This window comes from Ceratotherium simum, chromosome 26 (genome assembly GCF_057802395.1).
Source record: "Ceratotherium simum simum isolate JZ-2026a chromosome 26, ASM5780239v1, whole genome shotgun sequence".
NCBI classification, from domain to species: Eukaryota; Metazoa; Chordata; class Mammalia; order Perissodactyla; family Rhinocerotidae; genus Ceratotherium; species Ceratotherium simum.
In genome coordinates, this window is record NC_141925.1 from 21,243,001 (window position 1) to 21,252,007 (window position 9,007).

Here is a 9,007-nt window from a genome sequence, read left to right on the forward strand (position 1 = left end):
ATAGTATTCCACATACATATGCTGTGCTTAACCCAATCCCCTATTGTTGGATATTTTGTTTATTTCTATTTTTTATTATTATCAATAGTGCTGTGGTGACTATTCTATGTACTGGGTATTTCCTTAGAACAGATTCTTAAAAATGAAATTATTAGGGCAAAAGTAACATGCTCATTTTCAAGACTTTTGATTCATGTTTTCATTCTGCCATCCAGAAAGACTGAACCAGTTTACATTCCCATAGCAGTGTTTGATATTGTACACTTTCCTACACTATTTTATATAATACTTTACAGTTTGATAGGTGAAAAATGGATTCCCATTTTAATTTATATTTTAGTTAGATTGAATATTTTAATATACTTATTGGCTATTGGTATTTCTTCTTTATATTTTAGCCTAGTTTCTGGAATGCTTACCTTTTTTTTTTATTTTTTTATTTTTTATTTTTATTTATTTTTTTTTATTGATGTTTTAATGGTTTCTAACATTGTGAAATTTTGGGTTGTACATTTTTGTTTGTCCATCACCACATATATGACTCCCTTCACCCCTTGTGCCCACCTCCCACCCCCACTGCCCTGGTAACCACAGTCCAGTTTTCTCTGTCCATGTGTTGGTTTATATTCCACATATGAGTGAGATCATACAGTGTTTGTCTTTCTCTTTCTGGCTTATTTCACTTAACATAATACGCTCCAGGCCCATCCATGTTGTTGCAAATGGGACAATTTTGTATTTTTTTATGGCTGAGTAGTATTCCATTGTATATATATACCACATTTTCTTAATCCAATCGTCAGTCAAGCGACACTTAGGTTGCTTCCACTTCTTGGCTATGGTGAATAATGCTGCAATGAACATAGGGGTGCATAAGCCTCTTTGGATTGTTGATTTCAGGTGCGTTGGATAGATTCCCAGTAGTGGGATGGCTGGATCATAGGGCATCTCTATTTTTAATTCTTTGAGGAATCTCCATACCGTTTTCCATAGAGGCTGCACCAATTTGTGGAATGCTTACCTTTTTTGATTTAAAGAGCTCTTTATCTATAAAGGATATCAGCTCTTTGTAGATATAGTGTGTTTTTCCTTTATTGTTCTATTGTTTTGACTTTTGATTTTGTTCATTTTTTTAAATTTAATTTTTTTACTACATGATCATTCATATGTTTTTTAAAAATATCCAACAATGTAAAAACATATACACATATAAAAAGATATGTTTAGGATTTGCTTTGAACTAACCCAGTGGTGGTGGTGGGAAAATGGAGGGGATATAGATGAAATAAGACTGGCCATGTGTAGATAACTGTTGAAGCTGGGTGATGAGTTCTTGGAGGTTCATTATAATATTCCCTCTTTTATGATATATGAAAGTTTTCATAATATACATTAATAAGTGAAAAAACAAGAAGAATAACAACAAGAAAAAGGTGTACAGTGAAAAGTCCTGTTCTCTCTCATATCTACCGTGCTGCCATTGCTAAAGCAAAATTCCTCTTTGGCCTCTCTTGACCAATCCCAGTTCCATCTCCAGAGGAAACTTTGTTGTCATAATGGTGTGTATGTAGCTTTACTTTCTATGTATTTACAGATTTGTAAATAGAAATATTTACCTTTGTGTTTAAGGTGGATTTAGAAAACATAAGTAGTATATTGTAGGCAGTCTTTTGTTCTTTTTTTAAAACTTACTGTTCTCAACATGTTTTCCATATTACTACGCATAGTTCTACCTCATGTGTTTTAACTGCTGCATAGTATTGCGTATGTAGGCCTATCCTCCAGAGACTCTGATTCAGAATGTCTGGAGTGGAGCTTGGGATTTTTTAAAAAAATAAGTACTCCAGGTGATTCTTGTCTTCAAATTTGGGAAACATTGCCATATTTAACCATTGACAGTTTTTTCATTATAAATACATACATGTTTATTATAGAAAATTTGGACATTCAGAAAAACCATTGACAGACTGATGGACATTTAAGCCGTTTCCTATGTTTTAGTTATAAACAAAGCTATACTGCCTTTTTATGCACACATGCTAGTTCTCTCTGTGATAGACTCAGAAGTGGCATTGTCAGGTTTTTCTAAGGGCTTGGCTGTTAAAATTTTAGTGGTTACTAATTTATCTTTTTGTTTCCTTTTTTTACATTTAATTTTTATATCTATTCTTATCTCATTGAAATTTAATCTATAAATTTCATAGTCTTTGAGGAATGAATAACTGTACTCATTTGATAGATGAGGAAACTGAGGCTTAGTAAATAATTTACCCAGTCAAGTGGATGAAGCACTCTTGGAATACAGAGTTGTCTTGCTGTCTTGCTCCCAAGAAGAAACAGGAGTAGAAAGAATAAATACTCTGTTTTAGTCTCCTTCATCTCATCAATAATAGAATATTTCTCTTTGAGGACAGCTGCTTTGCAGGCTCATATCTAAAGAGATTTACTGATAGTGCCATGTTTTGCAAAAAAGAATATCTTTTCTTTAGGGTATACATTATATTCGATTTTAGCTAATCAGATGAAATAGATAATACTATTTATATAATCTTGAAATATAGAGAATAAGATATATATTAATAACTTTTGAGAATGAATATTTCAGTGGGAAAAGTGTTACTTTACTACTCTTTTCAGGTTGTTCAGGTATTGTTCAGATTTTTCTAATTATTTAAACTTAATGATCATGTTCTGGCTAATTTATAAATTTATATTCTTTATCATGTGTTTTTCTTTTCTTCTTTCTGTGTTTAGATGCCCCCCACTGATGGATATTACTCTATACATTCTGAATGGATATATTCTTGCATCCAAAGTCTACCTTAGTGCCCATCTGAAGGACACAGCAGAGCAAGATAGGCCTTCCCAGAATAATACAGTAGGTTTAGTTGGACAAACTGATGGCCCAGAAGTTACCAGAGAAGAATTGAAAAATGCATTACTGGCTGCTTAGGTAATAAAGTAAAATTTAGTCAAAAAGGGCAAAGGTTTCCCTGTTAATATCATCAGTTAAATAGATGGCATCGGGCCAGCCCCGTGGCTTAGCGGTTAAGTGCGCGCACTCCGCTACTGGCGGCCCGGGTTCGGATCCCGGGCGCGCACCGACGCACCGCTTCTCCGGCCATGCTGGGGCCGCGTCCCACATACAGCAACTAGAAGGATGTGCAGCTATGACATACAACTATCCACTGGGGCTTTGGGGGAAAAATAAATAAGTAAAATTATATATAAAAAAAAAATAGATGGCATATTATGCCCTCTATGTACAATGGTGACATATTGTGCATTCCTTTTATTACAGAATGTATTATAATGGTGTTGCCTTTGTTTCTGAGTATCAGATGTACTATATTACTAAAATCAAGAACAATCTTCATGATATTAATTTAATAGCTATTTAAATAAGATTTACATTTTAACAAAATATAAGGCTCTTGTTTCTTAAAATCAGATGGTGGAAAAAAATCAAATGGAGACAGAACAAGAAGTATATATATAATAAAATGTCAGGCAGTGATAAGTACTATGACAATAGAAAAGTTTTATAACAATGTAGAATTTTATTGAAGACTTAAGTAGTCATTTTTGAATAATGCAGGAGATGAGAGATTAAATGTTAAGCAATTTGAAGTCTTCAAAGTAGAAATGTTTTCCTGGTTTGAAATATATTTTCTGAAATCTGTCCATTGGCAATAAGGGAAAGTAGAGTAATAATACAGGTCCACAATTCCTTATCTGTAATATGTACAGAAATCCAAAAAGCTATGAAGACTGAAGCATTTTTTTATAATTCACTTGGCAGAAAAACCTGACCTGATGTGACCTCATTTGTGACAAAACTTGACCTGAATTGATGTGAAGCTATTTATGGCCTTGATCCCACTTAATGTGAATATTGCTCTGTTTTCCTGCTGAAATATTAATACATTTGATTATAACATGCTACCCTAGTCTCTGCTGAAGGTATTATATAACATTACAGTAAAAAAATTTCTGAGTTCTAAAATAAATGTGGCCCTCAGAGTTTCAGATAAGGGAATGAGGATTGTAATAGCTATCATTTATATAATGTTTACTATATGCTGGGCACTATTCTAATTTCTTTATGTATATTAACTCATTTAATCTTTACAACCAACCTATGAAGTATGGAGTATTATCATCTCCATTTTTATAGATCAGGAAAATGAGACCCAGAGAGGTTAAGTGACTTGCTCAAGGGTACACATTTAGTAAGTGGCAGAGGTAGGATTCAAGCTTGGGCAGTCTGGCTCCAGAGTCTACAGACAAAAACAAAACAGTAATAACCCAAAACCCAAAACCCCTCAACCCAAGAATGATGATTATAAAGTAAAGCTAACCTTACTTTATAAATGATTATAATGTAAGGCTAACCTTACTTTATAATCAAGTTCTTAAACAGATGAAGTAATTGTTTTCTTCTGTCCTAGGCAGTGGCTTTCAGAGATGCATGTCATATATTCATTTTTTTTTTACTCCTTCCTGCTAGATGAGAGTGGTTATAGCTCTCCTTATATGTAGGAGCATCACATAGATCACCCCCCAGGAAACTACTGTTCTATGAAATGACACTCAAGCTTGTAGACTCAGCAACAATGAGTTGTACAGGTGGAGTAGATTGTAAGGCAGAATCTTTCCTTGCAAAACCAGGCCTTAAAGAGCCCATCTTCAAATTAAAAGGGAAAAGGGCTTTAGGAAGTGACTTTTAGGCACTGATTATTAACCACCATCTTCAGAGGAATTACTTAGTTGGTAGCCAGGTAAGAAAAAGAGGGAAATACAGGATAAGATCCTAGGAGAAGTAGGAATTTAAAGGTAAGGAAAGGAGATGCTGGTAGAAGTCATTTTTTGCCTGGGGGCTGTTTTGAATGTCACTGAATCAGAATACCCTTCTAGTAGATGTTCTTAAACTGGAGTCCATGGATCTGCCTTAGAGGTATGTGATCACCCTGAAATTATCCAAATATTTATTTACATGTTAATTTTTATAGAGAGAGGGTGTATAGTCAGATTCTTAAAAGGGTTCATGACCTTAAAAAAGGTGAGAACCACTGCTCTAGATTGCTCCCTTTTGCTCTTATAAGTACCTCTTTGCTTTTTTTTTTTTAAAGAAAGTTATTTTTATCACTTCTGTATATCTGAAAACAAAATCAGATTTGGTTTTCAAACAAACTTTTCAGAAACTTCTTAAATTCACTGTGTTTTATTTGCTTGTAGGATAGTGTGGCTGTCTAGATTATCTTGGAGATTTGCTTTCCTACTGAAGAGGAGAAAGCAAAGGGTGTCAATCCAGACAGCTTGCTAAGGAATGTTCAAAGTGTTATTACTACCAGTGCTCAAATAAGGGAATGTAAGAAGGAGAAGACAATTTGCTCTGTAATGTTTGAGAAGTTCAGTGCCTTATCTGTTGTCTGTTGCACCAAATGTACATGGCTGATCCCAGCATTGCTAAGCTTGTTCACTTGCAGGTCTGTTTTCAAAGAATAATGCTTTATCGTCCAACTTTATTTTTTAGGGGGGCTTTGAATACTAAATTTATAGGGATCATTTAGAAACTAGAGATCACATAAATGATCATGGTCCTTTGCCATATGGAGAAAAATCCAGATTTTTTAGATTTCATTTCACCTAATAAAGTGTTCAGATAATTTATCTCTATTCTAGTGCATCAGAAAGGTGAAATGCCAGGATACATGTAGGACACTGTAGCCTGCTGAGCAACTTTTACATTAAGGAAGTGAAACTTTCCGTTATATTTCTATCTTTATTTGACTTATAGTTATTTTATTTCTAACTTTTTCTCCCTTTCTTGTTGAGATAGGGTTTTATACATGTGAACTCTTGTCTCTGATGGTTGCAGGTATTCCGTCTATGCACATCTGTCTGGATTTCATACCTGAGCTTATTGCACAGCCAGAACTTGAAAAACAGGTAATGAGCGTTTTGGAGCTTTAGGAAAATTTTGATCTCCCTCCAGTCTTGCTAGTTATATGAAACATTTTATAATTTTTAATACTTAAAGATATTCGAGTTCCAGAAAAATATAATCATGTATAAATAAGAGATAAATATATTGTTTCCTTAAATTCTAAAACATACCCTAATTTTTTTTTTTTTTTTTTTTTTGCTGAGGAAGATTAGCCCTGAGCTAACATCTGTGCATAAGAATTTATATTTTGTATGATGGGTCACTACTAGACTGTGAGCTCCCTAAAGGCAGGGCTGGCTGTTCCTACAAAACTTAGTATCCTCAGCACAGAGTATGGTGCTTAGTATATTGTATATGTTGAATTTATATCTGCAAAGTAAAAAATTCTGTTTCATTTCTTTCCAACACTTTTAACACAGGCTAACTGATACGCTTTTATCATGCCAGCTCTGCCAAGTTTCATCTCTTTTTGTCGAGCATTTCGTCCACTGTATGAGAATATTATGTCTTTGCTGATCCAAATAGGGCAAGTCTGTGCCTCTGATGTTGCCACTCAGACAAGAGACATTGATACAGTTATTACCCATAAATAGTACCTTATTTTCAAGAGTTGTTTTAATATGTCAAACAAAAAGGCCAAAATCTTTTCCAGATTTCTTTGCTTAATTAATTTGTTTTTCCTTATGTTTTCAGGCCTTCAGCAAATAAAGGCGAAACCAAGTGGATGGTCTGGAATCTGTAAGATCCATCTTATAAAAACAGATCCAGGGACACCGGAGCATGGATCCTGCTGTACAGCTCTGTCATTGTATTGAAAGCACAATAATTGAAATAATAAACATGAGTGCTGGTGGAAATTTTAAAAAAAACTTAAAAAAAATGAAGCTGTTTGCTGCATATACGCAACACGAATCTGCATCTTTTAACTTGAAACTGAGTGGGAACAGTACCGTCTTGGAATCACTAAAACAATTCAATTCGACATGAATACAATTTAGAACTCTCTTGAGAATTATGCTTGCTTGTATTTGATTGGCAGTTCTTTGGATCTGTTTTGCTAGTATGTTTATATTGTAGTAGCTGAGCTTTTTTTCTTATTGGGAGCACATTTAAGAAACTCATTACTGGAAAGTGAATTTGGTCTTATATTTAGCTTTTGAAGTGAAGAAAAACTGCCGTGCCTTTGATTTAATTTCTTATGAAAATAAGTGCATGGGAGGGGCCAGCCCCGTGGCTTAGCAGTTAAGTGCGTGAGCTCTGCTACTGGCGGCTGGGGTTCAGATCCCGGGCGCGCACTGACGCACTGCTTGTCCCGCCATGCTGAGGCGGCATCCCACATACAGCAACTAGAAGGATGTGCAACTATGACATACAACTATCTACTGGGGCTTTGGGGAGAAAAAGGGACAAAAAAAAGGAGGAGGATTGGCAATAGATGTTAGCTCAGAGCCGGTCTTCCTCAGCAAAAAGAGGAGGATTGGCATGGATGTTAGCTCAGGGCTGATCTTCCTCACAAACAAAACAAAACAAAACAAAACTAGGCAAATAAGTGCATGGGTAGCCCTAATGTTTATTTTAACTGTCAGCTAGTGACAGTTACGACAAGGATGCAATGATGAGAGGGAGAAAAAGGGAAGGGAGAATTCAGGAAAAATTAGGGGTTTAAATACCCAGCTAGAAACCTCTTAAATTTGCAATGCAAGTAAAAGTAATGCAAGATGGAATTCCAGTTCTCAAGAAACAGTATTGAGAAGGCTTTAAAAAAGGCAAATACCTTTTTGTAAATGATTTCCATGGAATTACAGATGAGGATTTTAAGATTTTACATATTTGCTTCAGTTTTTACTAATATATGAAGCCATATGTTTAAAGAGATATTTGAATAATTTGGAATTTTAAGATATTGGTTTAAAAGTGTTTACAGAAACATCTTTTTGCAGAGGAGAACTTGAAAGTTCTAAAACTCTCATTTAGTTTTTTTAAAATTTACTTTTATAATGCTTTACTAACTTATCTAATAGAGAGGGGAAATACATTGGTATCTAATTAAAGTTTAGAGCAATAAAACCCACTGGATTAAAGAGCTCTTGTTTTGTCATTAGAATTGTGATTCACATCATTATTTTAGAATATCTCTGAGTAAGAAAATATGTACAGTGTTTGGACATCAGGAAAAATTAAAAAGCAGGAAATACCACGTTGCTGAAGGATTTTGCACTCCTCTCTTAGTCACTTCCATTGATGAGGTAGTTGCATTCATGTAACCCATAATCCTCACTTTTTTTTCTTAATTAGGTATCCACTGTAGAAAGTACTTCTTGGCTTTCTGAGATGTACCCGAATGACACACTCCCCGCACCCCCAACTTGAAACAGACCTCTTCACTTGTAAAAGAAATTAGGCAGGCTAATAAGAAAATGTGGTTTTTATGAAAAGAAATTTTAACTTCAGTCTTTTCACTAGCAAGTAGTCACATCTCATTTTCCTCCTTTGTAAAACGGGATTACTACTGACCCTACCTCTTAAGGTATTGTATAAGAACTAATTTGTAGCTGTTTCTCCACAGTACCAGGTGATAGAATATTATCAGATGCTTAATGTTCAATTAAGTAATTTTGATGTGAAAAATAAAAGCATATGCTTAAAAAATACTGTAAAAGTTTTCATATTTTTAAACAAGGCAGTTTTCTAGTCTTTTAAGATTAAATACAGCTGCTCCTGTTTTGTTTTAAACTGAGGCTTTGGAATATTTTGTGTGAGTAGGAAACCTCTAGGAGTTCAGAAAAGGTTGAAATATGTTTTCTAACTAAACGCAGTGCACATTCCTGGATCAGTTTTCAAAGACTGGTCAAAACCTGCTGTGTTAAAATAATAACATACACTGTTTTTCATCAGATTTGTTGGTGATGTAAATAAAATGTGTAAATATATTAGTAAATGTTAATTTATGTATTTTAAGTTAACGTTGTAAAATATGTCATAATGTGATTTTTTTATTCAAGTGAAAACGTGTGCAGCTATTTTGAATAGTGGTTTATAAACATTCATATTTTTTAT

The 9,007-nt window shown here is 34.3% G+C and overlaps 1 long non-coding RNA gene across 2 annotated transcripts in view; it reads left to right on the top strand.

Moving 5' to 3' along the window:
* LOC101392058 (uncharacterized) overlaps positions 1-9,007 on the top strand; it is a 56,478-nt gene extending 47,471 nt beyond the window's left edge. For both annotated transcript variants that reach the window (XR_015548559.1, XR_015548560.1), the window contains exons 2-4: positions 2,755-2,953; positions 5,882-5,952; positions 6,644-9,007. This is a non-coding gene — a long non-coding RNA (uncharacterized LOC101392058). The remainder of the gene's footprint in view (positions 1-2,754; positions 2,954-5,881; positions 5,953-6,643) is intronic.